Source organism: Triturus cristatus, chromosome 5_1 (genome assembly GCF_964204655.1).
Source record: "Triturus cristatus chromosome 5_1, aTriCri1.1, whole genome shotgun sequence".
NCBI lineage: Eukaryota > Metazoa > Chordata > Amphibia > Caudata > Salamandridae > Triturus > Triturus cristatus.
In genome coordinates, this window is record NC_140587.1 from 725,066,654 (window position 1) to 725,088,821 (window position 22,168).

A 22,168-nucleotide genomic window follows, 5' to 3' on the forward strand; every position below is an offset into this window, starting at 1 on the left:
GTGACAGAGGAAGAGGATGTGCATTTGATAGGCTGTCCTTTTATGGTGTCTTCACTGTGTTACTGTGAGTATTGGTACAAATACTTTATACATTGCCTTTGGGATAAGTCTGTCTGCTCGTGCCAATCCTTAAGGGGAACTATAGGTTGATGGCTCCTGTTTAAATTTCCAGGTGGCACCACCACTATTGCTCATGTTACCGCAACACTACATACAGTCGCAGGGACATCACGAGTCCCTTATCGGTTAGTCTGTGTAATTGAGCTGACAACCCTTAGTAGAATTGCACACCACACATTTTAGTGGTTAACAGTTTGAAGAGCACATAGCTCTACAGGAGTTTGTTTGGAAGAACAAGTTTTGCTGGAGAATTCATGTACTTGCTACATTATGCTTAATTTGTCAGTTATATATATAATCAAGATCTCTGTTAAATTAGCAATTTTAAATTTTCCTGCCACAACTATAACTTGAGAGCATGATCACAAATGCAATACGTATGTTGGCTCCCTTGGAAAAATAATTCTAGAGGTGTCTGCAAACCTGCACAGCTGCGAAGGTTCACAAAGTAGAAGCTGTGTCGTGATCTCTATGACTTATTGAACACAAGCTTGCTAAGACAAGAAAGACAAACAAGCCATTGCTTTGAAATTCCCTTTTTTGAGGTTCTTCAGATGAATAATATAGAAATGGACAGATGCAATGATTCAAAGTATGCCCGGATTGTTCTTTCAGAGCTTTGTAAATGACTTAATGCTTACCCTGCTACTTGATATTGGGAGAGAAAATGAAGTGTTTAACGTTTTATCCATGCCAGTTAATTAAAACTCTGCATTCTACCCAATAATAGGTCCAGGACACCCTGCAGTCATCAGAGGGGCCCCGGACGTGATGCACAGCCTGGCTGCTTGTTATGAAACATCCATGAATATGATTGAGGTAGAGCGGCAGAGCAAAGAAGTGCTGGACGATGCAGTACCACCAAAAACAAATCAGAGAGAGGGGCTATCCAGGAGCCCCAGCCTGTTGGTCCACCTGTGCTTGAGTCCTAGCCCATTGAGCCCATCCTGTGGGCTCACCTGTGTTTGAGTCTCTGCCCCCTGGTCCTGTTGAGTGTGACCCCATTTTTCCTTGACCCCCCTGTGCCCGGAGTATTGAGGTACATTTGCGCCCCGACGGAAGGACAGTGCACCAGAGGGAAAGTTGTACTAGTAGGGATGGACTTCATGGATGAAGAATAGGGAGAAGGTACCCTGTCTAAGGTACCAGCGATAGAGTAGGGGAAAAGAGATTGGTGTACTGACCTGGACACTGGACAGGATTAGATGAGGGTGTCCTCCAAGGAGGGAGGGTGCCCTATCCTGAGTGAAGAGGATTTTTCCAGAAAGAGCTAGACGAGTAGCTCCACCGCCGGTGCTCAACAGCGCATACGCCAGATGAACAATAGGAGCCTACCAGTGATGGCTCTCTGAAAGACACTGGAAAGAAGAGTTTTGCCCATCCTGTTCCCTGGTCACCAATTCCATTGTGTTACATTTCTCTCCCCATCACCATTTATTCGTTTGGCCACTCAATTGATGAGGAAAATAGCCATTTGCAGCTCCCTGTCCAGAGCGGGGTCGGTACATTGAAAGGGCAAGCTGCATCCCTAGTTGTTATTGTGCTAATAATAGTGTTAGGAACATTCTACTCCCTGAATGAGAAGTATCCTGTGCACTCTCAAGTTCATGCACCACCTGCTTCTCTTGTGAACATGTTTGTTACTTTGGCTCCTCGCACAGGGGAGCACAGGAGGACAAAAAATGATGATACAAGTGTCTAGATTGGTGTACCTTCGATTCTGTTCTCCAGTCCCAGATATGACATTTATTGATTTTCGCACTGCAAATGAATGTGTACATTATGCACCTGTTCTGATAGTTAATATGACAGTTTGTTTTTGTATCCAGGAGTGAGGGAGATTAAGGTGGGCGAGAACATATAAATTCATTTACAGACCGAGCATGACAATAAGCCCATCTTAAATTCTGTATCATAATGTTCACTTCGTCCTTGGATCACAAGTTCATACTTAGCATCCAAGGGGATGGTTTGCAAATGTTGCCTTTCTTTTCTGTTTTTCCCACTGTATTTGTTGCCCCATTATTTGTTGCCCCATCTACATATCGCACATTCCATCAGCTACAATGTAAAATATGTTGCAGGAGAAAAAGGCCCTTGTATGCACTGCCTCCTAGCTTGCTGTGTCTATTGAGTAGGCACATTGACTCCTAAGAACAGAATATCCATGCAATACAAATGTTAAGATCATGCTTCAGAAAGAGATCGATGGGTTGATGAGCATTTATGTAGACATTTTTTAGGTCAACATGTCTCTTATAGTTTCCCTGCTTCATAGCGAGCATTTGAACATTTCTGAGTATTAAGATATTGATCATGTGAATAGAGATTTCCTCTCCTGATTAGAATTGTAAAGATCCTACCGGATAGCGCCAATAAAGCATTTAGCCACCCATGCTAAAAGAAGGGTCTGTTAGGTTTGAAAAACCCCGGGCCCGATTCACAGAACTAACTTAAGACAAAATCCTAAACTTACTACCATTTTGGTATTCACAGAAGGCACTTACCCATTTTGGTATTCACAGAAGGCACTTACTCATTTCGGTATTCACAGAAGTTAGGAGTCCTAACTTTAGGACTCCTAAATGCCTTCTGTGAATACCGAAAGTCTTAAAATTAGGATTTTTCTCAGTTTAGTAGTAGTATAGTTAGGACTCCTAACTTTAGGACTCCTAAATGCCTTCTGTGAATACCGAAAGTCTTAAAATTAGGATTTTTCTCAATTTAGTAGTCCTAAGTTTAGGACTCCTAACTTTAGGACTCCTAAATGCCTTCTGTGAATACCGAAAGCCTTAAAATTAGGATTTTTCTCAGTTTAGGAGTCCTAAGGTTAGGACTCCTAACTTTACAACTACTAAACTGAGAAAAATCCTAATTTTAAGGCTTTCGGTATTCACAGAAGGCATTTAGGAGTCCTAAACTTAGGACTACTAAATTGAGAAAAATCCTAATTTTAAGACTTTCGGTATTCACAGAAGGCATTTAGGAGTCCTAAAGTTAGGAGTCCTAACTATACTACTACTAAACTGAGAAAAATCCTAATTTTAAGACTTTCGGTATTCACAGAAGGCATTTAGGAGTCCTAAAGTTAGGACTCCTAACTTCTGTGAATAACGAAATGAGTAAGTGCCTTCTGTGAATACCAAAATGGTAGTAAGTTTAGGATTTTGTCTTAAGTTAGTTCTGTGAATCGGGCCCCCCATTCTTATTATATACTTATTCCGTGCTATAGTAGGTTAGCAGTGTGCTGCTAAATGACGTTCCATATGCATTCACGTTATGAAACCCACTGAGTTATCCTTGTAAATCGCAAGCCTCAATTAGCAAGTGTGACTCCATTTTGTATTTCACAATCCCCATTAGGCTGTGTCTGAACTAGGCCGCATTATTTGTATTGCTTGCCTCTGCAGAACACTGTATTCAGCTATTATTTCCTTCCCTGCTCAAGGTTGGATTCTGACTTACTAATGGATACGCCATTCTGCCCTCGTATTCCTATCCTTGTGTGTAACTTTGCACATTAGGAGATGCCGAGCCTCAGTACAGCAACCTTGATACACTGATATTCTTCTGTGCTTGCAATGTTTATGTTTGGCATGAGCCGGTATCTTTCCACTGTGGGCGTGGTTGGAGGCTCTTGGGAAGAATCATATTGTGTTACAGACTGTTGGGGGGCCTGTCTCTCGGCAGACATCTTAGGTTGCAGGTCAGATTGGACTCCTCTGCAGAGTATTGCTAACAAATGTATGTTTGTATTCTCTACTGTCTGACCGACTCTTCATTCTTGGGAAGGCATAGCAGGTGGTTGTAAGTAACCCGGGTTGCCCCTAAGGACCACTTCCTTCAGCTGGCAGAATCCTTGTCCTCCTGCTTCATTATTGAGAGGTTTAATGGAACCTTGGTACTGAGGCTGCTGCCAGAGGCGACTCCTAGGCCCCTGATCACCTGCTTCTTAAACTATTGGGACAGGGATGCAATTCTGCAATATGCTCATTCGCAGGAGGCAGAGGTTCTTCTTTACCAATCGCACAAAATAATGATCTTCCTTGTCTATGCTAAACTTGTGCAGCACCAGTGAAATGCCTTTGGGGAGGCCAAAAGAAAATTCTGAGACATTAATATACGTTACATGCTGGTCTTCCTGGCAGAACTAGAGGTGATTTACAAGGACCATACAAAATTCTTTAAGTACCAGGAGGAGGTGCTTCACTGGACGGGGGAAAGAGTAGCCGTGAGGCCTCACACCCCTCTGGCTGGGGTCATGGCAACCAGGGGAGGATAGTCTTTGGCCATTCCCATGCCAATCTTGTGCTTGACGTCACAGCAGATATTACTCATGCTTCTCCTGGTGCAACAAAGGACACGAGATACAACCCATGAGAGAGGGTGGGCCCAAGATCATACACCAGGAGCTGAGAGGACTGGCAGGGGACATGACCCTGCAGAGCTATGGGAATGTAGGTAGCCAGGACTGACTGTTTGGGCTGTGGGCTAGCTTGTGGGCTGGCATCCCTCAAAATCCTGGTGGGTTGGGGGCTCATTGCCATCTACATCAACTTCCTCAGATGGAGATGGGATCACACATCAACCTGTTTGAGCGAGATATTGGTGGTGGTCATGTTCATGGTACAGAGTCGAGGCTCCTCCGACCCGACATTGTTTTACTATTTATACTGTTCTTATTTTCACTGTGCTGTACAACAGCTGGCTCAATATAGACAGTTGGATATACAGCCTCCACGTTGTGTATCACAAGTTAACTTCATAGTGTTGGGGAGAGATTCCAGTGGAGGGATGCTCCTCCCGGCACCCAGTTGGTACTGGGAGATGGCTACTTACACAACAGGTGCTTCAAGTTCACAAAATATGGGGTGGGTGGGCTTGTGAGACAGTTGGTGCTGTTGATGACCCTTCCACTATTATCGCCCACTCCTCAGAAACTGGCAAAACCCCACCCTGATCACTGAAATTAGTGTAGGCTCTTTGGGAGTCTAGATTAGTCTAGTCTCCTGGAATGTGAATGGCCTACTGGACAGGTTTAAAAGGAAATCTGTACTGCGCTATGCCAAATGACTACAGGCAGACATTCTATTCCTCCAGGAGATGCTCTTATTGGGGAATAAAACCCCATTCCTGGGAAGGTATGTATGGGTAAGCAATTATAATTATGGCACGACAATAACCCTGGCTAGTGTTTCTGTTCTGCCTCTCTTGACTGTCTCATTCCTAGACAGGAAGGTGCAGCTGCAGGGGGAGTTCCCTGAGAGGCCAGAGGTGATGAAGTGTGAGAAAGGTCCTGAGGAGGAGAGGGAGCCTCTAGAGATTGCATTGATGGCATCCTTTATTACAGCATTGGGGCTTTCAGATGTCTGGATACTCAGCCACTCCAGATACAGGCACATATTATTCTGGGGCGCATGCCTCATTTTCAAGACTAGACTAATGCCTTGGACCTACGGTGGATGGGCAGTGTGTTAGAATAGCACGCATACATGCTAGAGGGCTGTCGAAGATAAGGATGCAGTTGGGCCCTACCAGATCATGGCTGAGGAGGCGATTGTCTACCTGGACACTCCAGGATCAGAAGTGAAATGCCTGCATAGGTGAGGAGATTGAACAATACTTTGCCCATAATCAGTAGTTGGTGTCATCCCTGGTTCTGCTTTGGGAGATGTTTAAGGCCACTATCAGACACCATATTTTAAGCTTCTCTACGGGAGAAAAGCACGGGTGACTGCAGTTCTTTACTGACTTAAAAGAACAAACGCAGGATCGGGAAACACTGTGCCAGAGAGATCATCGGAAGCCAGAGCTACGTACCGTCCTGACCCAAACTCAAGCTCTCCTCCAACAAACCTTAACAAATGAGGCGAGGCCAATATAGCTGGTGTCTCGGTCCCACATATACCACTGGGGAGATACGTGAGGAAGCATGCCTCATAGAGTTAGTCAAAATATACATCATAACATTCTGATATTGTCCCTACTACCATCAGAGGGATAAACTATTACATGTGATAAAGAGATAGCCTCCCAATTCGCATTATACATCTCAAGTTTATATGCCCATCGAGACAGAGTCTCACACTAACTGATGGCAGACTTTGTCAATGACCTCCCCCTAAGAAGACTTTAAAGCTCAGAGATGCTATCCGTAGAAAATGATCTCACAGCAGGGGAGACATCCTTGGCAAATTACATTCTGGTAAGGCCCCAGGCCCCTATGGCTATCACCCATAATTTTACAAATCCTATATGAACCTGTCATGGAAGTCCCTAGAGCAGATGCTGGTGGAGGCAGTGGAGTTGGCGAGTTTGCCTCCTGACCTGTGAGAGGCTGAGATTGTGCTGATCCTAAAGCCATGGTCCCTAACAGAGCACTGTTCCCCTTATCACCCCATCTCCCTTCTGAATACAGAGGTCAAAATCACTTTGAAGTCCATCCAAACTAGGCAGGATCTATTCCAACACCAGAGAGTGCAACAGTAGGGAAAGTATTGGATAGCGGAGAGGTAAAAATTACGATTCCAACTCCAGTGAGTGCAACATTAAGGAAAGTACAGGAAAGCGGAGAGATAAAATTACTATTACCACTCCAGTGAGTGCAACAGTAGGGAAAGTGCTGGATAGCAGAGGGGTAAAAATTACTATTCCAACTCCAGTGAGTGCAAGAGTAGTGCAAGTGCTGGATACCGGAGGGGTAAAAATTGCTATTCCCACCCCAGTAAGAATAATAATAAAAATGTATAAACAATATTATAATAAAATATTAAACATATAAAAAACACATATTCTAATAATTACATATAACAAAAACCTACAAATGTTATATAAAATAAAATAATAAATTCATTTACAACAGAATAATTATTTTAACCTAGAAAATATTTACAAACAAAAAAAATGTATCAAAACATAAATGTATTTATTTTATTTCTTACCCTATAACACCACACCAATAACAAAACACGTCAGCATTTTTAATTACATTTATTTACATAATTAACATAATTAATAATCAATAAAAAAATAAAAAACAATAAACACTAATTGACTACTCACACTTTAAAGCTATAATATCCACAATACACACCTAAATTAAACTTATAAAATAATAAAACCCAATTATAACTTATTTTAAAATTAAAAACTATTACTATTAACAAATAATAATTAATTAATCAAAATGTGGAGGTGTGGTCTAAGGCGTCAAGATGGCAGTCGCACTCTAAGAGTGCTCCGGACCCCCTCCGTCATCCGCCTGGCATCCGCCGCTATCAGCTGCTATCCTTTCTACAACATCAAGCATACAGCCTCACGGACCTCTTGGGCTGCTCACGGAGCCATTTTGGTGGCGTTTCTACCCCCTATTGACCCAGCTCCGCCCAGAACTGCACTGCACGCCAACATGGCGGCCCGTTGGTAGGCCGCTCCGGAGCTGTGTGGGCTGGAATGCTCCCCCCCCCCGTGGCGCCGAAAGCGATCGACTTTACCTGCGGACTGGTGGTGCAGTCAGGACCGGAGCGGGTCGAGGTGCACTGGTGGTGGTTCCAGGCTGGGAACGCCCTGCTGCCAGGGGCGGGCCCTGGTTTGGCTGGCCCTGGATGCCGCAACTGGATGAAGACCGGCTCCCCCTGTACCCTTCACCGGTGAGTTGCAGCATGTGGGGGGTTGCTGTCCTCGGCTGCCTTGGCTGGGCAGCAGTGTGGAGTGGTGGGCAGCATGCCTGTGGTCTGCGTTGGTGCCTGGGGCCCTGCTCGGCTGCCAAGTCGGGCGGCGGCCTACTGCCAGGGGGGAGGCCAGGGCCCTGATCTGGTGCTGGGTGCGAGGGCTGCCGGTGGCAGGAACTCCTCTGGTGGATGTGGGCCTACTGGGGGCACGGCCTTTTGTCCCTTGGCCGGGCCTTGCCCTAGGCTCCTTCTGCCATGATCCACAGATGCAGTGACTTCGCCTGGCCGGGGCTTATGTGTGGGGGCAGCCCAGCGCTTGTGGCCTGCAGTGGTGCTTTGGGCCGCGTCTGAACTGAGGGGCCTGGGGCACCGGTGCTGTGATCCTGCTCGGCCGCCAAGTCGGGTGGCGGCGTACTGCAGGGGGTGAGCACCCTGGCCCTGATCTGGAACTGGGTGCAAGGGCTGCCTGCGTCGGGAATTCCTCTGGTGGGGTGGGCCAGCGGAGGGTGCAGCCTTCTGCCCCTGGGCCGGGCCTTGCCTTAAGGTCCTTCCGCCTGTGGTGCACCGCACGCAACAGACTTCGCCTGGTTGGGGCTGATGTGTTGGGGCAGCCCGGCCCTATCGGCCTGTTACCGCCCCGCTCTGGGTCTGCGGACTGGGGTCTGGCAGGGGTGGGGCTGAGGACCCACTGACGGCCGGTGGAGACGGTGCCCTGTCCCCTGACAGTGGTGCGGGGAACCGGCCATCATATCGGGTGGTGGGGCGAGGTGGTGGCTGGCTGCCCTCGCCCCCCCTCCCCGCCGACACTACAATACCTCCCACCGATGCTGGCCTGGGACCGACTAGTTGGTGTGGCTGCCGGACGTGTGCATGTTGGCTTCTTGAATATTGGAGATCCCACGAGGTGCCTGCCCCTGCTGCGGTTGTTGAAACTGGGCCAGCTCCTGCTGGTCACTGTGGCCTTGCCTCATCGTGACGCCTGGGCCTGAAACTGCGCGTGGGACGGGGGTGGAGATCGGCCATCATTCCGGGTGGCGGTGCGGGGTTGCGGCAGTGGCGCCTCCGTCCCCTCGCCTCTGACTCCCGGTGTGCGGGTTGCGCTGGAAGGCTACTAATGTGATGGACAATCACTGTTTCATCCGGCCTGGTCTGGCAATAGACGCCCAGGCCTGAGCATTGACGGCTTGGGTGTCGGGGATCCCCTCGGGGGTCCCCTCCCTCTCTCCCTTCCTGTTGGCCCATGGCTAATATCTGCTTTCAACCTTTGGTGATGATGGGCAGAACCCGCGCCCCGCGGACCACTGTTCCCCCGACTCAAACCAAAATGGACTAGTTCACAACGGCGGAGCGGGATTCAGGCGGGGGAGCCTCTGCCGTGCCGGGGGTTCCAGGGGGCAACCTCTCCACCACCCTCCAGGCGATCAGCACGTCGCAGGCCTCTGTAGAAAGTAAGATCGGCGAGGTGAGGGTGGATGTGTCTCTCAACCGCCAAGACCTGCGCAACACTACGGCACGCATCACGGAGGTGGAATCCCGTATTTCCACCATAGAAGATGACATTGGCCAACTCAAGACACAGTTGGCCCACCTCCAAACCCAGACCTCCGAGCTCCACCATAGGGCAGAAGATGCTGAAAACAGATCGAGGAGGAACAACCTGTGCCTTCTTGGATTTCCCGAGGGCGCGGAGCAGGGTCGCGTCGACACGTTTGTAGAGACCTGGGTGCGTTCATGGATGCCCAAGGAAGACCTTTCACCCTGGTTTGCTGTGGAGCGGGCCCACCGCTCATTGGCTCCCAAACTGCCACCTGGAGCTCCTGCTCGTCCCATAATCCTGAGGGTAATGAACTTTCAAAACAGGGACGCTATCCTCCAAGTGGCCAGGGCGCATGGCCCCCTGCAGTTCCACAACAATAGAATCGTGGTATTCCCGGACTATTCCAAAGGGGTGCAGACCCAGCGCCGATCATACGATGACGTCAAACTTAGCTCCGCTCCATGGGCCTCCACTATGGTCTCCTCTTCCCTGCCCGGCTCAAGGTTATTTTCCAGGACAAGGCCTATTTCTTTGACAGTCCCCAAGCAGCCTGGAACTGGCTCACAGAGGAGCGGCCTCTCTGGCAGGGGCCGGAATCTTCTCCCATCCGGCGGGGTCCCTCACAGCCATGCCCGGCCCTGCCTAGGCCCCAGAGACGCCGGACCAGGTACCGCAAGAAAAACAGCCATCGGGGGGCAGAATCTCGAAAGCCGGGTGTGTCCTCGCTGCACCTCTCATCCCGGGTCCCGCATCGGAGGTCCACCTCCCCGAGCCCGGCTGCCCCTCTGATCGACCTGAGCAGTCTCCCTGGGCCCTCCAACACAGTGCGACACGCTGTGTCGGACTCTGACCTGTCCCGGAGCCCCGAGATCCGTAGATCCGGCACCAACGAGAATGATTGAGGGAGCCACACAAGGGGGACTTTGCTCTCGCCTCCTGGCAACTTCTACAGAGACACTGGTCTCGGCACCTTGGCAGTGAGGAGGTTTTGCTTCAATGTTGGTTGGCCCTAGTGGCGTATGCTCTGCCTCATCTTCGGACACACTTTCATCACACATACAAAGTTGAGTTGATTATTCTGGCCGCTGTTGACGTATCTTTTTCCGGTTACATGGAGAGGGGTCCATCTCTGCCATGCTCCTGTCTTGTTAATCATTTTAGTTTAGCACTTCGCCTCCTTGTGGGGTTGTTGGTTTGACCTAGTTTCCCTTTCAGGGCGACAGATGCTTCCTCTTCAGAAGTATAGGGTGGGGGGAGTTGGGAGGGTGAAGACCGTTGTCTCCCGCTAGTTTGTTGTATTTAGCTGCCTACGGGCCGCTGTTCCCAGTTTTATCGGTAGCTACACATGCCTGTTTGCCTTTGGTGTTGACATGAGACTCTCCAGATCACACATCTCTTACTCTCTGACTCAGACCTTGCCCTGTCGACTCCCCTGGGGTCTGAGCTTTCTTACGCTGGCCTGTGCCCCCTCACACCGCCCATCTCAATGGCCCATACCTTCACTAGAGCCCTTCATATCCTCTCCTGGAACGTCAACGGCCTGTTAGACTGTATTAAGCGCACTGCTGTCCTGCGTAGCGCTCACCGTCATGCACCAGACATCCTGTTTCTGCAGGAAACGCACCTCCTGGGCTCACAATGCAATTTCCTTGCCCGATATGGGTTTGACAGGGTCTGGCACTCTGGTTTTACACGGGGTGTCCTGGGGGTTGTTATCCTACTGCGGCGTGGCCTTTCCTTCGCTCTAGTCCGCGCCGAGCTGGACACGCAGGACCGCTTTGTGGCTCTGATGGGCGCGATTGAGGGACAACCCCTTAATCTCCTATGCACATACATCCTCCACACTCTGCCGCCTCACTCCAATGCTCTCCTCCTTCCCTCCGGGCCTGACAGTGATGGGGGGGACTTCAATGTTGTCCTGCAGCCCTCGTGTTACACAACAGGTACTCCCTCGGCTCCCCGCCTAACCTCTGCAAGACGCCTTTCTGATTGGTCCTCTGCCCTGGGTCTCTGTGATGCCTGGAGGGTGTGGCACCCTCACAAGGAACAATACACCCACACTTCGGCGGCCCACCACACCCACTCTCGTATTGACCTATTCCTTCTGCCAGCCACGGACTTTCAATTGCTGTCTTGGGTCGCTAAACTACCCAGGGGTATCTCGGATCACTCCCCTGTTTCCCTTTGCATTGGGACCTCCGCCCATGGCGCCCGTCCGGTCTGGCGAATGAACACCTGGTTTCTGGAAGACGCCGACTTTGTGTCCTCCCTCAGGCAGGAACTGCAGCTTTATTTCTCTACTAATACGGGGTCTGTCTCCTCACCGGGAGCTCTATTGGAGGCCGGAAAGATGGTGGTGCGAGGTGTTGCCAGAGGCTTGATCCACGCGAAACGTGTGGAATAATCGGCTTGACTCGTGAGGCTGGAGGCCCAATTGGAGGGTGCCCAGGCCACCGACGGCAGGGAAGATTCCGATCGGCAACTCACGCGTCTCCGTGAAGAGATCTTTCAGATCTTGGTGGAATCTGCCAAGATGCTATGGCGATCGTCGGTAGCACGTATATACGGATGGGGCGATAAAAATGGTAAATTGCTCCATAATTTGGTGTCGTACCCCAGAGCCACCCGTATCATTCCTGAGATTCGGACTGAGACCGGGACCCACCAGGCCACGTCTCCAGCCATTGCCCAAACCTTCGCTAAATACTATGTGACCTTATATGCGGCCCGGCCTCCTCAGACCTCCTTGGTGGACTTATTGGCCGAGACCAGAACCCATTTGCCTTGTTTCTCCCGGGCAGCCTCAGAGGCCCTGGACCTCCCCGTCACCCCGGAGGAAATACATGGGCTATCTCAACCTTGCATTCCGGCAAGACGCCTGGGCCTGATGGATACCCGTAAGAATATTTGCGACCTACTGCAACACATTGGTACCATATTTAATGGCCCTGTTCACACATGTAGTGGAAGAGGGATCCTTCCCACCCGAAACCAACGTGGCCACCATTGTCGTTCTCCCCAAGACACACCCACCCTCCCTTGACTGTGCCGATTACCATCCGATCTCCCTCATCAATACTGAGATCAAAATATTCACCACCGTGGTGGCCCTACGGCTCCGGCCCCACCTGCAAGACCTGGTCCACCCGGACCAGTGCTGATTTATGCCTGGCCGTGGTAACCGGCACTGCATACGCCGCCTCCATCTCGCCCTCGCCCACCGCCATTGCCTCACCCCGTACCTGGCGTTGCTTTTTATAGACTTTGAAAAGGCATTCGACACAGTGGATTGGGGTTGGTTACCTCAGCGATGTGCTAGAGAGGATGGGTTTCGGCCCCCCCTTCCGGCACCTTGTCCAGGCTCTCTACTTCCAACCCAAGGAACGGGTACTCATTAATGGAATGCTTTCCGAGGCATTTCCCATCCAGAGGGGTACCCGCCAGGGCTGTCCACTTTCACTGCTATTATCCGCCTTGGGAGGGTTGGTTGGGCCCCCTGGAGGAGGCGGACTGGAGAGATGCCCTTATGGCACCCAAGACCCTGACAACTTCCTCCAAACTTCGTCTAACCCTACTCCACTTCCTTCATACGGCTTACCTCACTCCAGCACGTTTATATAGAGCTCATATGCGGCCCTCCCCAGCTTGCACGCGTTGTTCCCACACCTCTGCGGACTTCTTTCATGTGGTCTGGCAATGCCCTGTTATTGAGCCATTCTGGAGGGGAGTGGAAAAGGAGCTCACGAGCGCCCTGGGCTGGGTGGTTCCCCATGATCCGCTGCGCTTGCTGCTGGGGGTGCTGAATTCCTCGATGGATCCCGGGCAGATAAACGCCTGCTGGGAACGGCGGTGGCGGTAGAGAAGTGTGACATTGCCGCATTATAGTCCCAAGCCAATCTACCCACTGTACAACGATGGAAGCAGGGAGTGGATTGGTGTGGAGCACAGGAGGAGCCCCTTTTTGAGGCCAGTGGTTGCCCCGAGATGTTTGGTAGAATATGGGGTAAATGGTTCAATCTACTTCCCCCGTGAGGGGTCCGAATGTGTAGGAGAAAGTACATGCAATCACATAATGGTCTATCTATTCCATCAGTGTTCTGGGAGCCTCAGCCTTTTAATCTTCATTGTACTTCACCTGCTTAATGTGTTGATCTGCTACTGCTGTAATTTTGTGTTGGCAAATGATGAATACAAATGCAATAAAGTTTATTATCAAAAAAAAATAATCAAAATGTATTTAATACCCACCCTTTACCCCTTTAAAAGTAAAATCAACACATAAAAAAATAAACAATTACCCAAATAAATATCAAATAATTAACATTAGTTAACAACTATATATTAATTAATTAAACACAAATTACTTCCCACCCTTTACTCCTATAAACACCACAACACACACCTGAAAATAATTAAGTGATTACCATAATTATTCATCAATTAATTAATTAAAATGAATTCAAAACCAATTACTAATTCATAAATTAAAAATAAATAACTTCCCACACTTTACACCTAGAAACACCACAACACACGCCTAAAATAATTGCAAAATTACCAAAATTAATAATCAATTAATTAATTAAAATTAATTAACAAACAATTATTAATTTATTAACTAAAAATAAATTACTTCCCACTCTTTACACTTATAAACACAACAACACCAGCCTAAAAATAATTACATGATTACCATAATTAATTATCAATTAATTAAATAATTAAAATTAATTAACAACCATTTATTAATTAATTCATAAAAATTACTTTACACATTTAACACTTTAACATTCCATTTAAACAAACATTAATACATAAAAATGTATCAATACATATAATATAATTAAATTACTTCCCACCCTATTTCCCTATAAACCCACAACCCGCTACGGAACTTAAAACGCAAAATTCAAATAATAAAAAAATAATACATTTAATATAATTAGGTTACTTTCCACCTTAATCCCCTATAAACCCGCAACCCACTATGGAACTAAAAGCACAAAATTCAAATAAAAAAAAAGCAATAACTACTAAAAATGTAACACATATATTAAAAATACAAACAATTCTTATTCAAAAAAACATACATCACATACATATAAAACATATACTAAAATACATAACAAGAATAAAAAACGATATTTTTAACAAATATCTGTTTGCAAACGATATTAAACACTTCGATATTTTAAAATGGATATTACTTACCTTAAGTCGATATTCTTGATCACGATATTCTTGATGTCGATATTTCTGACCCATGATATCAATAACTTGATATTTGTGCAACTCGATATTTTGTACTCGATATTCTGTCTCTGCACCCATTTGAAGGCGGGGTGGCAGACATAGAGTCATATTATATTAGTGAACGAATGGTGGTGCGATTCCTTGGGAGACCCGACATATGCTTACATGAAATAGTCTCTCGAGGGAGTGTCAATCCGCCAGGCTCTCGATGGTGTGTCAATTATCCACTTACTATATAGGGGGAACGTGCGCCCCAACCTCCTGCCAGCAACCAAAGTGGTGCTTAATTTGTGTAGAACAACCCTGAGACAGCTGGAGTGGCACAATAAGCTGACAAGACAAACAGCTTTGTGGGAGAGCACAGTCATTGTGCAGGTAGCTAACATGTAAAGGTTTAGGAAGTGGGGCACCATAGGTATCTTGACAGTAGGAGATGTGTTACAGGAGACGATCCTCAAATCTTACCAGACATTGCAGGAGCAATTTGGGCTGCATCATAGCCAATTCTACTGGTACCCACAAATCAAGCACATCTTGCACATTTATATTTCCGGGCTGAAAGCTCTTGCAGAGTTTAACCTGCTTAAGTTGAAGTTGCTCCTGGGGTAATTGGAAGATCATAAGGTGACACAGATCTATCGCAAAATGATAAACAATACATGGGATTCATTTGGCCCACTGCAAATTGTCTGGGAGTGAGACCTAGCCTCGCTCACGGATGAGAAGAGTGCAGAGGCCAGGACGGCCCTGTGACACTTGGCGTTTTTTTACTGATTGTGCCTCATACAGTTGAAGCTCCTCCATAGAGCCTTTTTTACCAGACAAAGACTGTGGAAGATGGGGGTTATTGCCTCTATGGCCTGTCTCTGGTGTGAGGCACTATTGGTGACCTCTTACATACAACCTGGAGTTGCCCACACCTATTACGCTACTGGACAAAGGTAAACTCCTGTCTAGGGTCGGTCCTAGGATGGACGATATCACAGGACATCAACATGGTTCTACTACACGTAAACCCAGTGTTAGACGTGACTAGGCACAAACTAACAGTACTTTGGCTGGGGCTAACAGTGGTCCGAAGAGACATCACATGCGAGTTGACAGAGGTGAGGCCCCCGGTAATTGGGAAGAGGAAGAGTGGGCTCAATGCATGAACATGGAAAGATCGGTATATAAGTCCAGAGGATGCCGCCTATGGTAAACAAAGAAATGGGGATACTGGGCACAATACAGAGATCTTGACCTCCTACCAGGGCCCATTGGTGGAGTGGATCTTCTGCAGTCTGAAACTTGTAGGTATGCAGGGCGAGGACTAGTGGTGTGGGAGGGTTGTGAGGCAGATGAGCCTTGGTTGGAGCAAAGCCATTTATATTGGCTTAGTGAGGGGAGGGAGGAGGCGAGATGAGGGCATCATTGTTAACTATGCGGCTTGGTTTCTTGGTAGTTTTCAATGTTTGTATTTTATTTCTCTTGTTATACTGAGATGTAACCGACAAAATGCAATATATTGTGTGTTTTTAAAAAAAATATATCCCCTCTACGGGGTGGGCAACAAAGCCTCCCTCTCTTTGGGATGACACAATGCTGGCCACTCTGTCAGATGTTCACATTTCTTCTCACCTGATCCTGTGGAGTGCTAGGACAAAATGAGTGGGCAGAAGGGAAAGCGATCCACTCTGATCTGTTTCCTGCTTGCCTTTGTGGAGAGAGATTATTTGATGTGATCCCGTTTGTTTAGGTCTAGTGCCTCAAAGATAAAATCACTTCACACCAATGTGAAGGTTTTTTTTTTAATGTACACATGATGATTTCCAGGCTAAAGTATGTAGTGTCATACAGTACGGAGATGAGGTCAGGGGTCAAAATGCAGGTAGCATGCCAATCAGAAGGCTTGAATGCTGCTTCTGGAAGAAAGTGCCTATGCTCCACCACAAGGTGCAAATTAGAGGTTGATTTTAGATATTCGTACCTGCAGGAAAGAGTATGCACAGCACCTCTATTCTATGCAGTTAGGAGGAAAAAAGCTCAGCAAACTATCTTGTTCATAAAGTACGGCTCATGGCACAACTTTCACCTACAAACCCCAAATAAATTAAATAAACTTAAGAAGGAGATGGGACATGTTGGCCATGAAGTACTGGCCTGTTCAAAGAAGCTCTACAGAGCCAAGACCCCCCGAAAAGTGCTCCTGAAATAGAAACTAGTTGAAAGACACTCTTTGGAACTCCATACAACTTTAGAAACAGGAAAAAGTCTAACGAAGGTAGTGAGCTACACCAGAAGGAAGAACCCTCTATCCTTGCGTGGCAGCCAAAACTGATATTTTCACAAGGAGTTATCAGTATTGGCTTACCAGAAAATACTATTCTTCCTGGCATCTTGCAATAACCTGCTGGTAAACAAAATTGTGATGGAAAGTTTATTACAAATCTCAATGCAATTTGCACCTTCAGTGAGACTCTGATCAATTTGTTATTATGCCAAACTGAAGAGGCCCTATTCAGCCCATAATTCAAAAACCGACAGGAGAACAAGTATAGATGTGGTGATGCGCCTTTCTTGAATGCTGAGATATTGACAATACCAGTCCGTTTAGTGGGGGACACTTCGGCATTTCATCTGAGAAGGTTGAAAACAGCAGCAGGAATTTTGACACCAAGAATGCATGATTATCACTTTCCATCTTTGAACAATTTTATAAAGATAAAAAAAAGTTATGAGAGAAGCATAAGTAAAAAACATCACTTCTGTACACACAGACTCACTAAAAGACTCGATTCAGAGGCTGCCATACATCACAAACTCATAAAATGTTGCCAAGGATGACAGTCTGGTAACTGGCCAAGCCATTGATCCAAAATGCCATCATAGCCCAGAAGATGATTACTGTGCAGACTACAGACAAAGAAAGAATCCCCTTACTAAGTTCCACTTTACCTTCCCATTCCCATCTGACATCTTTACAAATATTTCCCTCCCTCAAACCCCAATTTGCATACCTTATTTTGCATTTTTTCAAATCATATGTATCCACAATGCACTGTCAAATCAAAATGATATAACAGTGGATACACCCAAATTATTAACACGGTAGGCAAAATCTGAATTCCTGCCACCACTTTCTGTTCATTCAACATCCCTTATTTCACTTCCTGATCTTACCTCAATTTCCATCTCATTTCAGCCCTTTTTCCTGTGTTCAGTTTTTAATTTCAATGGCTCTAAGAAAGAGAAAAAGGTTGAAAGTGATAATACAATTTGAAGGTTTTAAGAGAGTGTACCAGCAGGGGGATGTGAAGCTGTGTCGAGTGCATAAAGATCCAGCGGAGTGCCTTATTGGAGTCTCAGTATTCCTAATCATTGTGGTAGGCTGGCTTCTCATTGCAGAGTTTAACTGAATTCTTTTATTGGCGGTGGCCCTCCTCGGAGATATTATCTCCCGCCAGACAATTTGACCTGCTTTTACATCAGCTGCGGTCCATGCAGGTAACAGCGGTGGGGCGGTGGGGCTGTGTAATGGGAGATTCCGAGGGACGATGTCGAGGGCAAATTCATTACTTATTTAATTTTCCCTAGGCATAGTCCCTTGAAATCCTCCCTTACATGGCCCCACCTGCCCCACCACTGGTACCTGCATGGACTGTGGCTCTTTACAGTTCTGAGCACACACACTGGTGACAAGGCGGAAATGTTCCAATTTGCACAGTTAAAAGCAGCAATATCAATCGGGTAAAACTTGGGGGCATATTCACAATGAAGTGACGGAGCGCTTCGTTAGCCTTGTTGGCTTAACGCCGCACTCTGCCGCTTCAGAAATGCAGGGCTGCACGTATTTACAAGAATACGGTGCAGCCCTGCGTTTCACCCTGTGCTGGCACTAATTGCAGCTGCCTAGCGCCAATGCAGGTACCCTTGCACCATTGTGCAAGGGGGCCTGCATTGCAGGGAAAGATTGTTTATGAGCAGGAAGGGACACCTTACTGCACATAAACAATCAATGGCATTTTTTTTGTTGCTTTGTGTGATGCACAATGCGGCACACATAGAAACAACAATGAGCAATAAAGCATTTCTCCTCCTTTGGCCATGGTAAGACCAGGTTTTTTTTGGTCTTAATTTTAGCGCTGTCCCATATATGCACCACCCTTGTAAATATGGGGCAGCGTCAAAAACAATGGGTGTTGCTGTGGAACGCCCATCGCAACACCCACGAAAAGAAGGGATTTTCTCACGCAAACTATTTTATATTTCTTTGCCTTTGATTAATAAAAAGTGTTAATGTGCTTCCATGTAGGAATAAATACTTTATGATGAGTAACATTTTGAATAGAGGATTCTGAAAATGTACAATAGTTGTCTTAAAACGAATGCGCATTTTCTACAATGTTGCTGTCTCTTTTCTATCTCCTTTGTACCAATGTGTGTCACATGCAAGATAACAACGATACAGAATATGTTGCATAACGTATCTTTAATCTCGGTGCAACATAATTTACAAAGAAATGGCACAATCTTTGCCATTCCTTTCCCACATAATTTAATTAAGCCAGACATATGCAACTGGTCTTTCAATGCTGCATAGTTCCACTGGCCCTGAGACTGATCATAGTGTCTACATTAGTGATTTAGTTTAATACTCCAGACTTTTGGCAAATCTGTGCAGCTCGAAGCTCCTGTGAACCAGGCAATTGACTTTTTTCATCATGGGAACTGGTCAGAGGCAAAAGAATCATAAAGTTGGAACATGAAGTAATTATCTCTCTGCAAGTGTCTATTAAGTAAAGGTATACTTTATATCCAAGCACCGATAGCAAAGAGTATCACGAAGCTGCTTGAATCCAGGAAATTAGGGAGTATCAATTTTCTTCATCACATTACCCTGCTGCTTCATAATATTAAAAGCAATATAGCCATAATAAGTAAAACAAATTGAGTAGTTTTAATGGAATTTACATCTAAATGCCTACATAAATTTGGAGAGTGTTACGTTTCCATCGGTGGCCCTGCTGCTAGATTGTATATTATTGCAAAATACAAATATATAATGCTGTTTTGCTAAATCTTCCTTTAAATCAACGACTGCCAAAGCTGCATTATTTTTCTACAATCAAAGGGCCAGCTTTTAGCACAATGTATCCAAAATATTTATGGCAACCATCTGAAGAAATATAATTGATATGCTAAACTCCCGTTAAATGGAATTTAAAGCTCGTTTTAAATGTTTTAACTAAACATGATTTTTCCCCGTTATTCCAGGTGTAATGCATAGATGCATTCCCACTTTCTCATGTACACATTTGGTGCTTTTGCTACGTCTATTATTTTTAAAGATTGCAATTGGAGTGTGGCTTGGATACATTTTGGCATATAACATTATCTCACTCTACATGTCCCCTTTAAGAAATAAGAACTGCTTCTAGCATTTTAACTGACCCTCATCGTTTTCCCACTGGGTAAGAGGAGTGGCTCTGCAATGTGACCCCAGCTGCAAAAAAAACCAAAATCGAAGTTATGGGTGAAATTTGGCCATTTGAACTGATTATGCCTGCTCTGAAAATAAATACATCATGACTGACCATAGAAGCTTCCACTCCCCTTACTAGACAAGGTAAGTACAACTAATAATTTTAGGCGCCAGTCAAGTAGAACAGGGCAACCAACTCTGATATGCTCATTGTGCATCGCAGAAATTTGAATTATAATCACAGTACGAAGGTGCCATATTCACGAACTTGATTTGAATGGTGGGATGGCTTTGAATGAAGTGCATTGTTTAATCTAAAAGCGCTAAGTAGTGGATGACAGAGTCCTTGTGATGTAAGTAGAGCCCAAGCCCTTCACCCATATGAATGCTGGTACTTATTTGTTAAAACAAACATACAAACAAATCTATCACAATTGCTTGTTCAAGCTGATTGATTATTAATTGTTGGAATGTGGTTCATTATTAGGTGTAGTTAGGGACAGGGCCGGACTGGCCGTAGCGGGCACCGTGCAAGCCCTCGGTGCGCCGCACGGGAGGGAGCCGGTTTTGGGCCCCTGGGCGCCGTTTTTGTTATAGGGCCGTTTTTGCAGCATAGCTGCAAAATCGGCCGTGTAACAAAATCGGCCGAAAACCGGCCCTGGCAAAGTGCTCGGCTGGCCCCCGTGGGGGCCGTCCGAGCACTTTGTCAGGGCCGGTTTTGGTTCCCAGTCCGGCCCTGGGTAGGGACCTACCACTAGTACTAAGGCCGCAATCACAAAATAAGTCCCAGTCAAGGTCTCAATAAATTATTACCTTGCTCAGCTCTTGGTGACTGGGTACGAGCAGGCAGGCTTAACTTAGGAGACAGGTGTGTAAAGCATTTAAAAAAACAAATACATTAAATAAGTAACACACAATAAAAATCCAACATCATTTTATAAACACAGGAAATATTTTTATGATTAAAAGGACACCAAAATGACAAAAATCCAATATAGGGAACTGGAGATATGAATTTTTCAAAAATAAACATTTTCTAGTGCCTAAAAGCTAAAAGTGCCATTTTGGGACATTCGGTCGTGCCTGACTGGGATAAAGTCAACATTGCAGGCTAACCACGATGGAGTGTGGATTGAATACAGTTAGCGGTAGGGCCCAGTCAAGTTTTTACCTTCTACCAAGAGCCTCATTACAAGTTTGGCACTGTGGGAGCGGAGTGGTTCACCATCGCCCTGCTCCCGCACCACCAAACCTGAATGCTGTCCACCCACCAGATTATGATACAAAGTGTTGTCTGGTGGGTGGGCAGCATGGAGGTCCCACAGCGCTGCAGTAAAAAGGCTCAATGAACCTTTAATACTGCCCCGCCAAGAGACCACCATGGCGCGTTCCAGCCTGGCATGGACTGTAAAGTTCATGCTGTGCTGGAACTGGGCGCACAACATGTGCCCCATGAATGTACCTACCTGCATGGAGTCCTTTGTTTCCCCACCGACAGCTTTTACATGGTAGTGCTGACCGCCATGTCAGGCTAGCAGTCGGGAAACTCAAAATATGAATGGTGCTCCAGCAGCAGCACCGCCAGCATATTCTGAGCCCCTGACTGCTGTGCTACAGCCAGGAAACAATGTTCCCTCATGGTTGCGATGGTCAAATAGCAGTCCGACTGTCAAACTTATAATACGGCGGTTGGACTGCCAATGCGAGGAGCCTGGAACCTCCACCGCCGTGTGCCGCAAGTCTGGCCATCCATGGACAGCCGGACTTGGATAAGGCCCTTAGTCACTTTTTTGGAGCTTTTTCGCTCAAAGCCAAGTGACGCCCCTCATCAGGCTGGGTTTGACAGTAACGGCGTGGCTCAGCGCGATGCCTCGGTCAACTCTTGGAAGTCTTGTAAATGATGAAAAACTATGAATTTTTAGCGGGACAAGCCTGAATCTCAGGCTGACTTGGGTTTCAACATCACCGGCTTGACTCTGATCGACGTAATTGTCGCCATATGGAGCTTTTTACAAAAAAAATCTCCAATTGTCTCCAAACTTATCGATCTTCATCTAGGAGGTCCTTTTGGGGTTCCAGTGTCCATACCACCAATCCAAGGTTACAGAAGCCCTGGGTTGCTCC